Below are 16,286 nucleotides of genomic sequence, written 5' to 3'. Positions count from 1 at the left end.
GACCCCTAGACCACAACAGTACTAGGCCAAATGCTTTTTACAAATATTATCCCATTTGGTCCTCACAACCTTGGGAGGCAGGTACTATTATTATTCCCATTTTACAGCTGAGGAAACTGAGGCAAACAGGGTTAAGGGTTTGCCCAGGATCACACAGCTAGTAAGTGTCTGAGGCTGGATTTGAACTCAGGTCTTCCTGACTCCAAGGCTAGCTCTCTATCTACTGTGTACCACCAGCTGGCTTGGGGGTGGGGAGGGTGAGGAAGAGAGGTACAGTAAAAATCACACTGTCCTCTGCCCTGGTCAGACCACATATGGAGTACTGTACTCATGTCTGGGCACCACAGTTTAGAAAAGATCGTCAAGAAGCTGGACAATGTCCAAAAGAGGGCAACTAAGATGATGAAGGACATTCCACCGGAGATAATGAATTGGGAGAAGCTAAGACTTAGGAGGGAGAGGGGAGAAGGGGGAGAGAGATAGAAACAGAGACAGAGAGAGAGAAGAGAAGGGAAGGGAAGGGAAGAGAAGAGAAGGGAGAGGGGAGAGGGAGAAGAGACAGAGAGAGAGAAGAAAAGGGAGAGGAGAGAGGGAGGACAGACAGAGAGAGACGAGAGAGTGAGAGCTGTCCTCAAGTACCTGAAGGGCTTTCAAGCGGAAGAAGGTGAAGACTTGCTTTGCTTGGCCCTAGAGAACAGAACTAGAAATGATCCAGGGCATAAGACCAGCACCTTCTTCGTGGCAGGCACTTAAAGAAACGTTTTTAGCTGAACTGAAGTGAGCATGGGTGGGAGCTGGTAAGGAGGCACTAGGGGCGGCTCTTCAGGCAAAGGCTGGCTGACCACCTGCTCGGGTATGTTGTAGTGGGAAGTTTTTGTTCAGGGACAAGTTGAACTAGTTGGCCTCTGGGGTCCTTCCACATGCAAATTCTGTGATTTGCCCAAGGTCAAATGGCTAGAAGTAGCAGTGCCACAAAGCAACGCCAGCTACCCTGGCCTCTCGATCAACTTCCTAGCCAAGGGGGGGCGGCCTGGCAAAGTGGCTGGTGTGCTGGCCTCAGGAATCAGAAAGGCCTGGGTTCAAATCCTACCTTGGACTCTGCTTGCCTTAATGACCATGGGCAAGTCACTTGAGACTGGATTTCCTCACGAGGAGCACCCTCCTCAAGGTTCTGGGAGGCAACATTTGAGGAGAGCTATGTAAATATCTGTTATCACTGTCACCTCCTCTCCCTGGGCCTCACTTTCTCCATCTGTAAAAGGCACATACCTCCAGTACGGACTTTATTTGAATCTCACAAAAACCCACGGAGTCCACACTACTGGTGTGTCTCTCATTTGAGACACTGTACACAAACACGCCTTAGAAACTTTAATGAGTAATAGAAACATCTGTTTTAATAATGCATCATGTAACTTCTCCCTGAACCTCAGTTTCCTCATCTGTAAAGTGGGGCAAACATCCGTGGCACGTACCTGAAGGACTGCTGTGAGGCTAATGTAGGATGGTGCCTATGAAGCATCAGGTAAAAGCCCATTTTTGTGGTCACTGCTATAGGGATCCTCTAAGAAGGTGACTTAGCCCTTCAATGTCACAGCTTCCGGGGAGTATTACCCAAGCTGATACTAGACTGCTTTCTGCGGGTGATCATTGTTAATAGCAGAGCCCGGCAGACAGTCAGCAGACCCGGGACCTCGTCTGGCGGGAGCCCTACAGCCATGCAGCCACAGGGGCAGACCCCCCCCCCCATGTCCATCCTGTCCCTTCCTTGGGCCTCAGTTTCATCTGCATTATAAAACAACAATGTAACATAACACGATGGTCAGTACCCATAATTCCTGCTTCCCAAGGCTGCACCTCAATTATCTCCCGGAAGAGAACTGAGGCGAAGTGCTTTACAGCACCAGGCACAGATCTATTTTCATCCTGACAACGTGATTTGGGGCAGCTCTAGGCAGTCCTGGGGCTGGGATTAGGAAGACCCGAGTTCGAACCCAGCCTCGGACACATACTAGCTGTGTGACCCTGGGCAAGTCACTGACTCCAGCCTCAGTTTCCCCACCTGTAAAAGGGGGATAATGATGATGCTGGCGGTGATGGTGAAGATGACATGGGCGCTCCCTGCCAGGGTGACGACAGGTGCAGCCGCGGCTATTATCAGGACGCCGAAGGTAAACAATCTCTGCCCCGCCGGCGCGGGACGGGCACAAAGCGCTTTGCACACTTGGAACGCCACGAAAATGCCAGGAATCAAGAGGAGGCTTCCCCGGGCTTCCGGATCAGCGGCCCCGACCCGCCCCGGCCCGGTTCGGGCCGCACACACTCACCTCCGCCGCTGCCTCCGCGCCGACCCCCTCCTGTCAAAACCGCACTGACTTCCGGCCGCCCACTCCCGGTGCCCGCCACTCCCGGACGTTCGTTGGGCCCGCCCCCTTGCACCCTATTGGTGCCCTGGAGGAGGAGGCGGGATCGCAAGCCATGCTCAGATCCCTATTGGTAGCAGTCTCCGCCGCTCAGCCAGCCTCGGGCTCCGCCTTCCTGCCCTCTGTCCTGAGCTTCATGCTGGCGGTTGACCCTGGGAACTTGGAGGGGGCGGGGCGGGGCGAGAGGGCGGGCCTGAGGAGGGCGGGCAGGGAGTGGGGCGGGGCCTGCGGGCGGAGCGGGCCGGGGGGAGGGGCGGGGAGGAGAAAGGAAATAGACCCGAGTGTGGGAGAAATCAAGCACCTCTGTGGCAATCCAGGCATTGTGGGGAGGGGCGGGGAATAAACCCGTGCGAGGGGACTCCACCCTGCTGTGGGGAAATAAACCGCAAATGAGAGCGATACTTGGTCCTGGGAGGAATGAGAGAAAGATGCCCAGCGTGGGGGAATGAGCCGTCCTCCGGAAGCGAACACAGCGCCTGGGGCGGGGGGAAATAAGCCCAGTGGGGGAGGGGTGAACCCCAGTGAGGGGAATGCACCCCGGGTGGGGTAAATAGACCCAACTGCTGGGAAATGAGCCCCGATGAGGGGAACAAAGTCAGTGGGCAAAGAAAACCCAGATGAGAGGAATCAGCAGGGCCAGGGGAACCGAACCGGAATGAAGAAAGCCTGGCCATGGGGGAATGAGCCCCAAGGAGGGAAAGAAGCCCAGTTTGGGAAAAGTACACCCCAATGGGGGAAATAAAGCTGGCTATGGGGAAATAAACCATCTATAAAGGGAATAAACCCGGGGTGGGGGGAGAACCATTTGTACCCAGCTGCGGGGGGCGGGGGTCTTTCTACAAAGGAAAAAAAGGGGGCAATTCCTCTGTGAGAGAAATAAACCCAATAAGGAGTGGGATGGTGGGTGTTTTGTCCTTGAGGGAGATTCACTGAACCACAAAAGGAATGAAGCTGGGAGGGCAAATATACCGGTCTGTGTGGGGTGCCCTGTCTCTGGGAGAATGGACCACCTGTGAGCCACGAACCCCACCTCCGAGGGAAACGAGCCAGGCTCTGAGCTAAACAAAGGTGTGGGGGTGCATCTTCTCTGAAGGGAGTCATCTGTGACTCTAGCCCGTCTGTGGGGATGGGATAAACCCATCCATGTATGAGAGACTCCCTGTCGAGGAGGACTGCCCCTCATAGGAGGGAAATAGATAAACCAGTCTGTGAGCCAGGCTTGTCCTTAATTTAAAGAAATGAAGCCATGTGGGAGAGTTTCCTGTTTATGAGGCAACCTTGACCCTTGGGTAAATAAAGAAGTCCTGAACTTAGATAAACAAGCCTCCTCTGTAAAGGATACGGGTTCTGAGGGCAGCCCCATCTACTGTTCAGCATTGTCTGGGAGGAAACCATCCCTAAAGGGACGTTCTGTCTGTAAGGCACGGCCTCCATCCCTGGAAGGATAACCCAGTTCTGAATTTGACCCTGTTTCTGAGGAACTCCCTATCTCTAAAGGGATACTCTGACCTTGAGGGAATCCCAGAAAGAGACTTGTCTCTGAGGGATACCTCCCCCTAAAACCCAGCCCTGAAGGTGCTCCATCCAAGAAGAAAGTCCACTCTCTGAAGTATGCCCTATCCCCTTTCTGAGGGTCTGGGATGGAGAGTTCCTCTCTGAGGTAGACACTGTCTTCCTGTGCCAGCCCCCTTTCCCTCCCCAACCAGCCACAGAAATACATACCATCTCTGGAATAAACCCGGAGTCCTGTGTCTGAGAGAGCCCTGACCCTGAAGGACCCTGACCCTTATTCCTAAGAGGAAACCTTATCACTTAGGGAATACTCCTTCCAGCCCCCACCTCAGGGACTAGAGTGTGCTTCGGGGAGGGGCCTTTAGGCAGCAATGAAGAAGGAATGTGTGCTGAAGCGAAATTTTTAAGAAAAGGAAGAGCTGTCCAAAAAATGAAACAGGCTGCCCAGTGAGCTTTGTCTTCTGACTAGTAAAAGTAAGGAGAGCTTATGAGATATGGTTTTGAATGGAGGGGTAGCTTCTTGAGAGAAGAGGGCATTCACAAGTTGGGGGAATGCCCTGGTGGCTACATGTGATGTATCCATGTATGTTTTTGTAAAAACGAGTTTAGCATCTCACGAACAAAGTTTACTAACTCCCCCATGCACTGAGGAAGCCTGACTTAACAGGACAGCTTCATAGTGTAACAGAACGAGCTCCCAAGGGCTCATGGGACCTGGAGGAGAATCCAGCGGCAGAAGTCTGAAATCTTCATTAAGAGACCTTTTCATTCAACAACCATTTCCCAAACGCTTCCTGTGCAAGGCACAGTTAGATGCTTTGTTGAGAATGGGGATCAAAGTCCTGTCCTCAAGGAGTTTGCAATCTAGTACCAGCATCTAGGTGGAGCAGTGGATAGAGTTGCCTGATCTGGAGTCAGGAATATCTGAGTTCAAATCCAGCCTCAGACACTTAATAGCTGTGTCACCTTGTGCCTCAATTTCCTTGTCTATAAAAATGAGCTGGAGGATGAAATGGCAAAGCACTCCAATATCTTTGCCAAGAAAACCTCAAAAGGTACCATGAGCTGGACACCACTGAAAATGATGAAACAAAAACAAAAGGGGCTTTAAGCACTATACGGGAGGGTAGAAAACACTGTTTCAGAGGAGGAAGGGCCTGAATTCCCTTTCACTTACTGCAGACAGAAAAGGTTTTGACCGAAAAAACGTTTGGAGTTGGGTCTGGAAGGATAGGGCTGCTTTTTGCCAGGTGGATTGGAGGTAAAGGGGATTCCAGGCAGGGGGAAGGAGCAGGAATGAAGGTGGGGATGTGCTGGAGGGGACATTTTTGGGAGTGTGAATCAGACTAGGCAGAAGCCCGTGGCTGCTTTCTCCCCGTAAAGAGACCATGATGTGCACCTGGGAGCATCTTGGCCTCTGACAACTTCTCTCTCCCGATGGAGGGTCTGCCTCCAGGGCGCTGGCTCACTCTAGAAGCCTGGACCCTCAGCCAGCTAAGAAGAGCCTCAGGGCATTGATTCTGCCTGAGGCCCTTCCTTTTGCTGCTCACCATGAGCCACGCCTCTGTCCCAAGCCTCTATTTCATTTAGTTTTAGAAAATCCGACAATTACTGACTGCTGAACCTTTTGATATCATTTTAATAACAATAAATGTTAGCAACCTTGCACTAATCCTGGAAGGGAGGTGTTATTATGATCTCTATATAATAACAACAACAACATTTGTATAGCGCTTACTATGTGCCAGGCACTGTGCTAAGTGCTCCAATTATAATCTTATTTGATCCTTACAACAACCTTGGGAGGTAAGTGCTATTACCATCCCCATTTTACAGATGAGGAAACTGAGGCAGACAGGTCAAGTGACTTGCCCAGGGTCACACAGCTAGTGAGTGCCTGAGGCAGGATTTGATTTTGAAGTCCAGCACTAGTCTAGCCATTGGACCAGTCTGCTGCCTTTCAACATGCTCCCAAAGAGTGGTTAAATCTCAGGTTCCACACCTCCTGCTCACCCCCACCTCCCAAGAATCTTTGCATCTCTCATGTAAATGAAAGGGAGGGGCAGGCAAGGAACAAAAGGAGACAGATGCCACCTCCACCCTGATCTCACTAGTTGTTAAGTCATTTTTCAGTCATGTCTGACTCTCTGTGACCCCATTTAGAGTTTCCTTGGCAGAGATACTGGAGTGGTTGGCCATTTTTCCTTCTCCAGTTCATTTTACAGATGAGGAAACTGAAGCAAACAGGGTGAAGTGACTTGCCCAGGGTCACACAGCTAATAAGCGTCTGAGGCCAGATTTGAACTCAGAGAGATGAGTCTCCCTGACTCCTGACCAGCTCCCTATTCACTGCACCACCTAGCTGTTTCCTCCCCTCCCACTCCCCCTCCCCCATCTCAGGCTGCCTCAATCTTTTGTTTCAAATTCTGGCCTATAGTTATAGTTGGCAACAAGCTTTCATGTGCCTATCATCGACAGTCACACATCAACAGGTGACTAGGACATTGAACCACATACATATGACAGAGGATGAGTCCAGCATGTGCAGATAGCTCTTTTATGGCCAAATGAAGTAAATAGTTGGAGAAAATAGAGCAAGGATGTACTGAGGGTCAGCCTCTAAAGCTGTGTTATCACTGTGCATCAGGGGCAGAGGTTTAAACTCTGAGTTTAAAACAAACATTTGTTCAATTCAAAATCTACAGTTTGAATGAACTTCCTGCATGACCTTGAACAATTCACCTCTCCTCCGGGGCTCTTGCAGTTCAGGGACTTTGAGTCTGATGTGTGATTATGGAGGAAGAAGCACAGAATGTCTGAACCCCCTCTGTTGATGGATGACGAAACCTAGACTCAGAGAAGCAGGAGGATTCACCTAGCAAGGTCGTTCAGCAGATTGGGAGCAGACCCAGGACGGGAAAAGATGTCTTCTGTTTCCTAGTCCAATGCTGCTTGTGTTCTATAGATAGACACATAGATGGAGAGATAACTAGATAGATGGATGGATAGGTGGATAGATAGATGAGCAGATAGAGAGATTAGATATAGTTAGATGGATGAATAGGTGGATAGGAGGATGGTTAGATAGATGGATTGATGATGGATAGATAGGCCAGTAGGTGGACAGACAGATGAATAGATAGATGGGTAGATGGATGGGTGGATGGGTGGATGGATGGATACATAGATAGATTGATAGATAGATGGATAGGTGGGTGGATGCGTGGATGGATAAATAAGTGGATAGAGAGAAAGTTAGATGGATGGACAGATGAGGAGATAGATAAATAGATGGATAGGTGAATGGTTGGATAGAGGGACAGACGAGTGGCTAGAGACAGACAGAAACAGACAAAGCACCATGCTAAGATCTCAGAATACAAACACAAGCAAGAAAGACGTCCATGTCCTTAAGAAGCTCATATTCTAATGGAATATAAAAGAGGGAGTTTGGGGCTGATAGAGTCAGGGTGTGGAGATGTCCAAGAAGTGGCATGGAAGCCGTGTTCTGGGCAAGATAAAGGCGAAGGCTCATATTTGTGCCTGGGGCAGAGTCCAACATTCTGGGGGCAAGAGGATGGAGATGAAGGCAAAGACCGACTCCTGGTTCTAGTGAAAAAGAGTTCTTGGACCAGGTCAGAACAGGTTTGAGCCCTGGTTCTGCTATTCTGTCCCTCACAGGGCAGCTGTGGAGGGAGCACTTTGTTAACTGCAAAGGGCTATGCAAATAGGAGCTGTTCTTAGGAAGATTCCTTAAGCTGAATAGCAGTTACTATGGGGTTGCCCACCAAGCTGGGTAGGCTTCACGTATGGGACCAGCAACAGGCAATCCAGGTGTTGGAAGACCAGCACAGACAAATATAGAAGGCACCCAAGATTTGTCTGCAGCAATTCACAAAAATTCTCTATTAAGCTGGAGAGATGATGATTCACAGCTGTGGAGGGAGCATTCCCATTATAGAAATCATAGTTCTTTGGTATTTTTATTATTATTATCTATTACCATGATATCACAAATCTAGTGGCTATGGAAGTATCCTCTTTGGAACATCTTAAGGCCTCCTCATGCCCATTCTGAGATGTCTAATTGATCTCTTGAGGCCCTTATGGCTGCCGAGTCCCGTCCTGCTTCATGGCCTCCTTCCAGTCTTCCGTGGGTTGCTTGGGCAGGAGATATCTAAAGCCTGTCTATGGGCCACAGGGAAACAGTGAATAGGCCAACCTGAGGAACAGTGGCACTTATTGGAGAAATATATGACTGGAAAAGAGGTGGGTGGGTTTTAGGGTTGAGGTATGAGAAAAAGGACAAACTGAGGACTGAATGTTAAGGGCATCAGCGCATCATCTCAAGTGTCTCAAGTAGAGCTCTGGAAAATTTATGGATGAGAAGGCGTCCTGGCAGGAATCGGAGGGAATGACCACATGGGTGAAATCATAGATTCATTGATCTATCTGGGTATGTAAAAACAATTTTAGATGGGGCAATCATAATTTCTATTAGCAGAGAGGATGCATTGTAGGACATCCTTTGTTATTTGTCTACAATTATGTAGAGGAGATAGTTGTGATGTAATGGAGAAAGCCTTGATTTGGAATCAGGCCAATCTGAATATAGGCTTTGCCCTTTATGAGTTATGAGATCTTGGGCAACTCATTTAACCACTCCATGCCTCAGTTTCCCATCTTGAAAATGGGAATAATATACCTGCTTGTACTTGGTTATTGTGAAGGCGATAATGTATGTAAAGTGCCCTGTAGGCTTTAAAGAGCTACATAAATACCAATTATTGTGAAAAAGCCCATCACAAGAGAGGAGTTTAGCATTCAGTAAATGCTTGTTTGAGGCCATACATTGATGGACATTCTTTCATTTTAAAATGTAACCATCTGGTCAATCAGTATGCAAGTCAAGCAAAAATCGGTGGAACCAGACTCTTTCCTCTTCTGTTAGAGGGCAGGTGAGGGAGGGCTGGGAAGAAAATTCAAGTGGATACTGGGTAGCTGAAAAGTCACTGCTGGTAGACTTGGCCCTGCTGCTGTGTGCCCAAGGCAGGCTCTGTTTGCCTTCACCTGCCCCCAGAGGTGTTTGTTCTATCCAGCTGCACATGGGATCAGTTAAGCAGGAGCAGTGTTGGGCTGTAGGACCCATGCTGACACTGGCTTTACATGATTTATGAAGGTGAGTTGGGGGTGTGTGTGTTTTAATGGCGCTATAACTTTGTTATAAAGTAACACCGTTCCTTACGGACTCGTTAGTCAAGATATCATTGGGTATTTCTTGCCCGTGCTATAGTCTATCTCCATGGTCTTGCTGAGCACCCCCAGGCAATGGTGCTCTCCACCTCCTCAGATATTCTGGAAGCGCTCTGCATATGACTTCTCCTCGCCCCGGTTATGCCCCACTCTATTACGCTCGTGTAATGAATGTTTCTGTAATGCCACGTCATCTCTGTGGGGAGCCAACGGGCACCAGGTCTGGCTGAGGATGAAAGAACTGAGAGTCGCTAGGAAGGAAAGCTGCCTTGTCCCTCTGGGACAGGGAGAGGACAGGGAAGCCAATCAATAGGCATTTATTAAGGGCCTCCTGTGTGCCAGACACACATGGGGTGAGGCAGCCAGGTGGTGCAGTGGATAGAGGGCCGGGCCTGGAGTCAGGAGGACTTGAGTTCAAATGCGGCCTCAGACACTCGCTAGCTGTGTGACCCTGGGCAAGTCACTCACTTAACGTCTGTCTTTGTTAGTTTTCTCAACTGTAAAATGTGGCTAGCACCACCTCCCTCCTAGGGTTGTTGGAAGGATCAAATGAGGTCATCATTGCAAAGCACTTAGCCTAGTACCTGGCACACAGCAGGCGCTTAATAAATGCTTGTTCCCTCCCCTCCTCCTTTTCCCCCACTAAGAGCCGGAGATACAAAGGCATCTCTGCCTTTGAGAAGCTCACAGTCGAAGGGGGAAAACAGCCTGCACATAACCAAATTTTATACAGACAGGGAGATCTGGAAGTCATCCTCTTACTGGGAAGGCTTCCTGGGGGAGGCCGGATTTTAGCTGGGGCCTGGAGGAAGTGATGAGACCTGCCTGCCAATAGTGCCTTTTTTCTCTAGGTTACTCCTGAGACTCTCCAGCTGCCAGGTGGAGCCCATGGAGCGGGCAGCCATTTCAATCAGGCTGACCGGCCCTCGGCTCACCACATCTGGCCTGGGGGCACTTGGCAAGCCAGCACTGGCACCAGGGTGGCCAAATGTGGAGGCCCACGGCCTGGCCATGGCCAGGCCTAGCACTCTGCGGTGGGGGGCTTGGGATGACTCCCCCTGTGTCGCAAGGTCTCTGGGGCAGGGAACGAAGTTTCAGAAGACAGCTGGGGCAGGAGAGTTCCATGGAGGAGCATGACCATTTCTCCTTATTTAGGAGGAGGAGTTGAGACCAGGCCCAGCTTGACACACTTGGAGTCCAGGACTGGAGAGATGAGTTTAGCTCAGGGGAGTTGGGAGCTCCAGGGAACGGCAGCTTTGGGAAATGCTGGCAAGGTGCAGGGGAGGACAGCCCCCTCCCAACTCTCCTCCCTTGCTCTTCCTTTCTCCCTGACCCTTGAGGGAACCCACACACACACCCCATTCTTTGTTTCCATGACTGGTAAGGGGGCACCTAGGTGGCGCCGTGGATAGAACACCGGCCCAGGATTCAGGAGGACCTGAGTTCAAATCCGGCCTCAGACACATAACACTAACTAGCTGTGAGACCTTGGGCAAGTCATTTAACCCCACTGCCTAGCAAAAAAAAATCATTTCCTCCATGACTGGTAACAGTGGGGAAATGAGACTACTCCCCTCATGACTGATGTGTCTTGGAAGCTAAATGAAAGGAGTTTCAGGATTCGGTTGGAGAAGGAAAGTTCCTTTTAGGAGTCAGAACATTTTCCCTTTCATTTTCTCTATGATAATAATACTACAATACAAAATATATTGGGTATTATAATATAATAAACTACGTCACCCCAGTATGCTGAGTATAAGGTTCTTGGGAATGTTGGTGATTATTTGTCGAAAAGAAGAAATTTCAGATGCTGAGGGGGGGGTTAGAGTGGAAGCTCCTTGAGGCCAGGGACTATCTTTTACCTCTTTTTGGTTGTTGTTTGGTTTTTTTGGTGAGGCAATGGGGTAAAGTGACTTGCTCAAGGTCACACAGCTAGTTAAGGGTCAAGCATCTGAAGCCGAATTTGAACTCAGGTCCTCCTGACTCCAGGGTCGGTGCTCTATCTACTGCGCCACCTAGCTGCCCCCTTATACCTCTTTTTGTATTCTCAGTGCTTTACACAGTGTCTGGCACAGAGAAGGCCCTTAATACATGTTTATTAATTTATTGAAAGAGGTGCATATTTACTGTTTTCTAAAATATTCTTGAACAATATTTCATTCCCTAGTTTTCCTTTTGGACTTCCCCAGTGTGGCTCCTTGAAGGCATGCAGCTGGACAGAGGTAGGAGGAGACTTTTTCGATATTTGCAGGTTGTTTGGCTTCTTAAAGGACCAGATTGGCAGCCTTTGGGGAGGTCAAGCTGCAAATCCACCGTAAAGGAATTGAGCTGCCTGCTGAGTTAGTGGCTCAAGGGAAGAGCCGACATGTACAAAGATATTCATAGCAGCTCTTTCTGTGGTGGCAAAGAATTGGAAATGGAGGGGATGCCCATTGGTTGAGGAATGGCTGAACAAGTTGTAGTATATGAATGTAATGGAATACTATTGTGCTATAAGAAATGATGAGCAGGCTGACTTCAGAAAAACCTGGAAGGACTTACATGAACTGTTGCTGAGTGAAGTGAGCAGAGCCAGGAGAATGTTGTACACAGAAACAGCCATGTTGTGTGATGACTAATATTGATAGACTTAGCCCTTCTCAGCAATGCAAGGATCTAAGACATCTCTGAAGGTCTCATGATGGAAAATGCTATCCACATTCAGAGAAAGAACTATGGAGTCTGAATGCAGATTGAACATACTGCTTTCACTTTCTTTGTTGTTTTTGGTTTTTGTTTTTTGTTGTTTCTTCCTTACAATATGACTAATAAGGAAATATGTTTTACATGATTCCACATGTATAACCTATATCAGATTTCTTGCCATCTTGGGGAGGGGGGAGAGGAGGAAGGGAGAAAAATTTGGAACTCAAAATCCTATAAAAATGAATATTGAATATTGTCTTTACATGTAATTGGGAAAAGATAAAATACTATTTACATTTTTTTTAAAAGTAAGTACCATGTAGTAGACAACTCAGATACTGTCCTCCCTCATTGGATACCTAGTATAGTAGCATACTGCCTTCTGTAGGCTTAAAGAAAGCAGCATATGACATGAATTGGGTCTCTTTACTGAAGTGCCATCCCATTTATGCCCCGAAGGAGATTCAACAAGCATGTATTAAACACCTAAATTGGAGGTAATCAAGAGAGAAAGCACCAACAGGGTAGAGGACTGGGAAAAGCCTCTTGTAGAGGGTGGGATTTAAGCTGAGTCTTGAAAGAAGCAAAGGTGAGGCATGGGGAATGGCCAGTGAGAAGGCATGAAGAGGTAGGAAACAGAACGAAGGCTACTGACTGGAGAATAGAGTGCACAGAGCAGGAGGGGAGTGGGACGCTGGCAAGGCAGGCAGGGGTCAGGTTTGAAGGACTTTAAGAGCCAAACGGGTGACTTTCTATTGGCTCCTGAAGGTCACAGGGAGCTTTACTGAGTTTACTGAGTAGGAACGACATGGTCAGATGCACTCTGTAGGCAGATCAATCTGACAGCTGAGTGAAGGGTGGCCTGGGGTGGGGAGAGACCTGGGACAAGGACGTAGACCTGGAAGCTACTGGCTCAGTCCAAGTGCGGGCTGATAACGTCCTGCGAGAGAGTGATAGTCATGTCACAGGAGGAAAGGGGCCACACGTGGTGAATGTAAAAATGACAGATGCCTGCATGGCGGAAGTGAGTTAGAGAAAGGAGGGTCAGATGGCACCCAGTTTGCCAACCTCAGCACTGGGAGGTGGGTGGCGCCCTTGACAGAAACGGGGGAGCTGGGAAGACAGGAGGAGTTGTGGGGGAAGGAAACGAGCTCGCTCGCAGACGCGCTGGGTCGAGGATGCCATCTGTGCTGTTACTTAGTTGTTTTCAGCTGGGTCCAGCTCTTCAAGATGCCCTTTTGGCCGGGAGGCAGGTGTTTCTCGGCAGAGATACTGGGGTGGTTCGCCATGTCCTTCTCCAGCTCATTTTACAGATGAGGAAACTGAGGCACACAGGGTGAAGCGACTCGCCCGGCGTCACACCGCTAGTAAGTGTCTGAGACCAGATGTGAACTCAGGTCTTCCTGACTGCAGGCCCAGTGTGCTATCCACTGCACTATCTAGATGTCCTATAGACGCCGAAATTGAGATGTCCAACAGGCAATTGGTGATGTGAGACTGGAGCTCAAGAGACAGGTTAAGGTTGAATATTTAGTTCTGACAGTCTTCTACTTGGAGATAATTGAATCCATAGGAGACCATGAGCTCACTGAGGAGATAGCACAGATGGAAAAGAGAAGAGAACCCAAAACAAAACCTTCGGGCCCAGAATTAGTAGGTTCGACCTTCATGAAGATCCAGCAAATGAGACTGAGGAAGAGCAGAGGAAAACCTAGAGAGAAGAGAAGATCCAGGAAAAGAGGGTGAGACACAGTGTCAAAGGCTGCAGGGAGGTGAAGGATCAGCACTGAGAAAAGGCCATTAGACTTGGCAATTAAGAGATCGTTAGTGACTTTGGAGAGAGCAGTTTCAAGTGAAGGATGACATGAGAAGCCAGATTGGAGAGAGTGCAGAAGAGAGTCCAAGGAAAGGAAGGAGACGCATGAACTGGAGAAGGCTTTTTCAAGGAATTTAGTCCAAAAAGGCATGAGAGATGTGGGATGATAGTTACCAGGGGAAGAAGAATCAAGTGAGGGGTTATGGTTGATGGGGAAACATGGGCATATTTGTAGGTATTAGAGAAGCAGCTGGTAGACAGAGAGAGATTGCAGATAATCGCGAATGAGGATGATGGAAGGGGCAATCTGGAGAGGAAACCAGATGGAATGGGATTGCTTATGTGAGCAGAGAGGTTGCCTTGGTGAGAAGGGCCATCTCTTTGTGGGAGATGGGAGTGAAGGAGGAGAGCGTGGCAGAGGGCGCCTGTGTGATGGGAGAAGGGGGGGGGAGAAAGAGCCTCCCATGACTGGCCCCTTTCTTCACTAAAGTATGAAGCAAAGTTCTCAGCTGAGGGGATGGGGGAATGAGGGAGATATATTGTTGTAATAACTAGCATTTTATATCACTTTAAGGTTTACAAAGCATGTTACATATATTAACTCACTGAATGTTCACAATCTTATGAGGTCAGTGCTATTTAACCTCACTTTTACAGATAAGGAAACTGAGGCACAGAGCAATTGAGTGACTCTCCTGGGGTCATCACACAACTGGTAAGTGTTTGAGGCAGGATTTGAACTCAGGTCTCCCTGACTCCAAGTCCCACAATCTTTCCAGTACTGCACCACCTCCCTGCCAAGAGCCTCAAACAGTCTATGTCTCATAGTAGGTCCACATCACATTTATATTTAACTGAATGGAAGAGATTTGCCAAAGACCACCCAGATAGCAAGCAGCAGAGGTATGATTCAAACCTGGGTTCTGACTCCAAATGTTATGTGCCTTCCTCTCCCCCGCCTCCCACAAGGCTGTGGGTCTCATCTGTACCAGTGCTGTCCAGATTGAGGAACCTCCTCTCCTCCTACACTTTCACACAATACTGATTCTGACTAAATGAAAATATTCTCACCAGTGGCTCATAGCTTCAGTTGTCACAACTGGACAAAAGGGGGAGTTAGTCATGTACTGAGGCGGCTGGGCGGCTGAGTGGGTAGAGAGCTGGACCTGGAGTCAGGCACACCTGAGTTCAAATACTGCCTCAGACACTTACTGGACACTTATTGGCCCTGGGCAAGTCACCTTCTATCTGCCACAGTTTCCTCATCTATACAATATGGATAATAATAGCTTGTTGTAAAGATCACAGGAGTCAACTGTGTTAACTCTTTTTTTTTTTTTGGAGTGGGGAGGAGGCACTTGGGCTTAAGCAACATGCCTAGGGTCACACAGCTAGTAAGTGTCTGAGGTCGGATTTGAACTCAGGTCCTCCTGGCTCTAGGGTTGGCACTCTATCCACTGTAGCGCCACCTCGCTGCTCTCATGGTAATTATTAATACATGTCAAAGTTAACACTGCAAACCTCCTAGTTCCACTCCCCACCTGGCTGTTCTCCAGGACTTCATCACCATCTCCACCAATTCATTTTTTCTGCACAATGTCACCAATGCTGAATGCACCCCTCCTCTGTACCCTCCACCCCAGGGCCCCTCCCTCCTTCCTTCCCTCTCTCTAATTTGAGAGGGTGGAGGATAGAGCGCTCCTCCCACATCCTCCACTTCAGGAGTGGACCAGGCACACACCTCACTTCCCACCTGGCTGCAGGTCTTCATCATGTCCTCAGTTTGGGCGCCTTCCACCCACCTTCTTTTTATGTGTTGACTTCCTCCATTGGGCTGTGAGCTCCCTGAGTACAGGGACTATCTTTGGCCTTTCTTTGTATCCTGGCACAGTGCCCGGAATGTAGTAGGTGCTTCATAAATGCTTCTTGACTGACTGGCAGCTGGTGATGTCCTGGATAGCACAGAGTCAGGAAGACCTAAATACAAATCTAACCTCTGGCTGGGTGATCCTGGGCAAGTCATTTAACTTCTACTTGCCTCAGTTTCCTCAACTATAAAATGTGTGCCGGTTTGTTGTGAGGATCAAATGAGATAATATTTGTTAAAAAAAAAGTGCTGAGCACAATGCCAGGCACATAGTAAGTGCTGTATAAATGGTATTCCCTTCTTGGCCCCTCCCACATCAGTGCTAACCGTTATTATTAGTGAGAGGTAGGAACCATAGAGTGGCCCTCCCCCAACCCTGTACTGGTGTCCGTGAAACGTGAAGAAGCCAAGAGGATCATTTCCTGGGTTTTTGGAAGGTTTGGGCAAAGACACGAACATAGAATGATGAGGAGGCTGGGATGTGCTGCACTCTTCACTGGTGAAGGGAGTTCTCCCTGGATGAGACTCCAGACCTTTCCCAGTATTGGGGTAATAACATCAGAGTTGTTTCAAAGAAAGTGGAACAGCGAAGGAGCAAAGATCATTACCCAGCTCCCAATGATGAGGGGAAGGGGATCCTCAGAACAATTTCGGTGACCAAGGAGACTCAATGTTACCTCTTGGTCAATTCCCATTTGGACTAGACAATTTCCAAGCTGCCCGAGATATT

General features: G+C 48.7%; 1 protein-coding gene across 3 annotated transcripts in view; it reads right to left on the bottom strand.

The window, feature by feature from the left end:
• TANGO2 (transport and golgi organization 2 homolog) overlaps positions 1 to 2,434 on the bottom strand; it is a 178,149-nt gene extending 175,715 nt beyond the window's left edge. For 2 of the 3 annotated variants that reach the window (XM_020996343.2, XM_020996344.2), the window contains exon 1: positions 2,328 to 2,434. The gene's annotated coding sequence lies outside the window, so the exon portion shown is untranslated. The remainder of the gene's footprint in view (positions 1 to 2,327) is intronic. The other variant, XM_020996346.2, reaches the window with a different exon arrangement.
• Between the last annotated feature and the right edge of the window lie 13,852 nt (positions 2,435 to 16,286).

Source organism: Phascolarctos cinereus, unplaced genomic scaffold (assembly GCF_003287225.1).
Source record: "Phascolarctos cinereus isolate Bilbo 61053 unplaced genomic scaffold, phaCin_HiC Scaffold_4;HRSCAF=312, whole genome shotgun sequence".
NCBI lineage: Eukaryota > Metazoa > Chordata > Mammalia > Diprotodontia > Phascolarctidae > Phascolarctos > Phascolarctos cinereus.
This window is presented reverse-complemented; position numbering and strand designations above follow the sequence as displayed.